This window comes from Marmota marmota, unplaced genomic scaffold, assembly GCF_001458135.2.
Source record: "Marmota marmota marmota unplaced genomic scaffold, marMar, whole genome shotgun sequence".
Lineage (NCBI taxonomy): Eukaryota > Metazoa > Chordata > Mammalia > Rodentia > Sciuridae > Marmota > Marmota marmota.
The window spans coordinates 9968837-9972840 of NW_025999949.1; the positions used below are offsets into that span (position 1 = coordinate 9968837).

Here is a 4004-nt window from a genome sequence, read left to right on the forward strand (position 1 = left end):
CCCCGCCCCGGCCGGACACGTGGTGCCGCCGCGGCCGTGGCCGCCACTGTTCCCGGGACTCTTCCCGGCCACCTCCCTCACCTGCTGGCCCGGGCAGCCGGTCCGTGCCTCCGCGCACGCCCTCGGGGTATCGCTGCTGGCACGACCCCAAACCCAGTGCCGGGCGCCCCCTCCCCTGCTGAGCGTGACCCGATGCAGGCTGGCCGAGGCTAGCAGCATCTCCAGCCCAGAGGTACCCTCACCCCCTACCTCTTTTTTAAACACCTGGGTTCGGGTTTGATAGTGGTGTTCGTTGGGTGGAAAGGCTGAGAAAAGCTGCCACATCACCGAGAGCCAAAACGGGGAAAGGGAAAGTTTTCCCCTAGTGATCCTTGCTTGGCCTCTCGGTTTTAAGTCAACGTCCAGCTCCCTACAGTTACCTCACCCGAGGATGGCGCGGCGGGTCCCCCTTCTCCCGAACCCCTGCCGAGCCAATGCTGCAGGACTGGCACAGTGTCATGGTTCCTGGATTTCAAAGGCTGAAATCTCCTTGGGGGTTTGCGTCAGAAGGGCCTTGGGTTGGCAAGCGCAGCCCAGCACCGCAGGAAAACAAGAAGGCAGGCTCCTGGCGCTTAGGGAAGCCAGGCGATGACCCGACAGTTCTGCCCCAAGCTGTCCAGGCACACTGCTGTGGGGACAATCTGCACTTGAACTCAGAAAACCGGGTTCATGCCAGCACCCCAATCCCTTCAGGCTGACAGCCTTCATGCCTAGCGTTCTTGAACCCCGTGAATTTTGTTTTTCTTTGTTAAACTGAAGCATAATGATAATACCCACCTTAAGGGTAGCTTTGAAGATCATATGAGAAAAAAAAAAATTGTACTCTGCTGATTGAGCAGAACCGGCCAAAGGGCGGCTAGGTCAGGTCCAGGTGGTCCAGTCAATATTTGCTGATGCCTTTTAGTGACAGGCAGAAAAAGTATTTGTGATGCAGACATATTTGTTTAAAAAACTCAAAAACCCATCCAAGGATGTAGAATCAAGGTACATATTTTGATTTATTACACTTGGTATTATTCTTACCTGGTGATGGAATTCAACCTGTCTAATGACTTACATATATTTTACTCAATTTTGGAGAAAATTCTAAATAAATAAATTCTAAATGTTGGGTGAACAGTCTGCTCCCTACACACTAGTTGGAAGAACTATGATTGCTGGAGATTGTATTTGAACCTCCATCATCCTCATTTGTCTGCCCTCCAAACAGCATTTCTCCTGAGTCTTCAGCTCTCAAATCTTGGGATGCATGTTGTAAGTACAGAAAGATCCCAAGGTTACAGGATTATTGAAATTAATTTACCTTCCTCCTGTAACCCCCAAAGAGATTTTATTCCATACATTCTCATTCTTTTTCAATCTACTAAGTCTCTTAAGCAGCGGGGTTAGTAGTCTTAGAATTCTTTATTTGGGGTGAATAGGTAATTAATTCATTTTTCCTACACCCACAGCTATCTCAAATATGGGCCTCAGGAAAGTGATAGTTCAAGATGATTCATACAGTCTGTTATTTCTAAAATTATGAAGCTGGGTCATATACAGTAATATAGGAATTAAGTCATAAGATGAGTTCCCTACCAAAAACTGAGTGTTGAGTTTGGGAACCCAATAAAAGAAACATCCTCCATTGAGTTGTTCAAGTCAGAACCTCAGAGTGATTCTTGACTTCTTCCATTTTGCCCTACCCACACGTGGCATAATCTACCAAGTGATCTCCATGTTACCCTGGTATTAAAAGGCTTGAATCAGATCACTTCTGTCCACTGTTATCTCCATTATTTTCATTTAGAGTTTAAACCATAATCACTCTACACTGTTTCAACAGGAATCTATTTAAAGTTGTCTTTCTTCTAGTTTTACTTCTTATTCCTTTCTTGCCAATTTGTCTTTCAATATTTCCACAAGGCTTTCATGAAAGGCTAAATCAAATCATGCTTCTCCACTAAAACTCATGAATGGGCTGGGCATGCTCAGTGGCACATGCCTGTAATCCCAGGGGCTTACAGGAGGCTGAGGCAGGAAAATCACGAGTTCAAAGCCAACCTCAGCAAAAGTGAGGCGCTAAGCAACTTGGTGAGACCCTGTCTCCAAATAAAATACAAAATTGGGCTAGGGATGTGGTTCAGTGGTGAATTCAATCCCCAGTACCAACAATAAGACAAAAGAAACAAACAAAAAACTCATTAATTACCTCCCTATTGATCTCTAGGAAATATTCAAACTTCCTTATATGGCACATAGAACTTTCAGGATCTGGCTGCTCTATTTACCTCTCCAATCTCATTTCTTGCCTTTTCTCTTGTAGGGATCCTCCCTCTCCAGCCACCCCATCAAGCTCTGGGGTTCTCTCTCCAGTTACAAATGGATATGCTAAAATTGCAGCACTTCTGTACCCTGGAGATTTCCTGCTCTTTTTCCTCTACACTGCTGCACAAGCTTGGGTCTCTGTCTAGAGCATTATTTGTACCCTCTTCACCCATCCTCCTCTTCCTAAGGATACACTAAGTTTCATTTTAGACAACTTCTCCCAAGAAACCTTCCCTATTACTTCCAGGACCCCTGCATTTACCCCTAGGTGAGCCATTATGATCCTATGTCAGAACTCCCCATTTAATTGTTTGTTTTCACCAAGGGATTGTAGCCAATGCCTAGCACAATTCCTGACACACAGTAGGCACCAATGTAACTGTCTAATGAATGCTTGAACAAGTAAATCCCATAACTACATTAAGGAGCCTATCAGGACAGGATAAAGAACATAGATACAACTTGTATTTAGCACATGACTTGGATAAAGCTGCCTCCAATATGTTTTTGTATTTGATGATGGGGTGTGTGCCTAAAAAATCCAACATGTGTTCAATGAAAGCTTTTACTGCAGAAATGCAGGCACTGAGAAGCTGTGCAGTAGCCCTGTTGTCACCATAGCAACCTTGCCAAGGGAAAAGCTGATGGTTTAGTGTTCAGATGCCTCTTAGCTCTCTACTTTTGGAACCCAAGCCAGTTTTTCTGTTGTTTTTAGAGGCAAGTTTTATAAATGACAATATCTTTTCTGCCTTTAGCTTCATTCTAGGATTTCTCATGTCATTTGGAGAACTATAACATTTGGATTACACCATCAAAGACATATAATTTAATCCAGCAGAATATATTCATCTATCATCTGCTTTATCATATTCTTATGCATCCATGTTCTACTTAAATACTTATTTTATTATATTGTTTTGCAATTTCGTGGCTTTTCCTTGAAAAACAAATGAATTGCTGGATTTTAGAAAATATCCACTGCTTGAAGAAGATGGAACCCTTAGAGATTATAGTTAACATACCTATCTAGGCCTGGTAAGAAACAGAGGAGAAAGAATATTGTAGATTGGGGGTGGGGTAAAAAATGTCTTTATCTAATTAGGACCCAAATATCAGATAAATTATTTAATTCTTCCTGTAAAATTTCATATGCGCAAAACTTTAAATTTTCAGAGCTCTCTTTCACATATATAATCTTATTTGAGCCTCACACAAATCCAGTGAGGTGCTTGTGGCCAATGCCTGAAACCAGAAGACTGATGAAAAACAGGTTTTTATTGACAGGACCCCCCTCCCCACACACACACTATAAACTTCACAGAAAAGACAATACAAATTCACTGCCAAAGAGAAAATGTGTGTACCATACAACCCAAACACGCCACAGTCCTCCACATCCACTCTTCCTTGCATCTCACCTGCGTGTGCTGGGGCTTTCTTGGACTCAGAGCTGACAAAGCACCAGCTCCTAATCCTATCAGCTGTGCGAGCGGAGCGCTGCCGTCTCTCTCAGTGACCCGATGTTGGGTGATCTGCACAGCAACAAGGAGCAGCTGACGTGCTTTACAACACGTCATGAAGAAAAGAAACTGAATTCTGGGGCATCCTGGGATTTTCCCCTTTTTTTTTTTTTTTGGTTGGGGTGGGAGACCCCATGC

The 4004-nt window shown here is 43.7% G+C and overlaps 1 protein-coding gene across 5 annotated transcripts in view; it reads right to left on the minus strand.

Annotated features, from left to right (window-relative positions):
• Sybu (syntabulin) overlaps positions 1 to 4004 on the minus strand; it is a 101558-nt gene that overhangs the window by 69138 nt on the left and 28416 nt on the right. For 2 of the 5 annotated variants that reach the window (XM_015486383.2, XM_048802023.1), the window contains exon 1: positions 3765 to 3911. The exons of the other annotated variants lie outside the window; for them this stretch is intronic. The gene's annotated coding sequence lies outside the window, so the exon portion shown is untranslated. Of the gene's footprint in view, positions 1 to 3764; positions 3912 to 4004 lie in introns of those variants that run through there. 5 annotated transcript variants of the gene reach the window in all.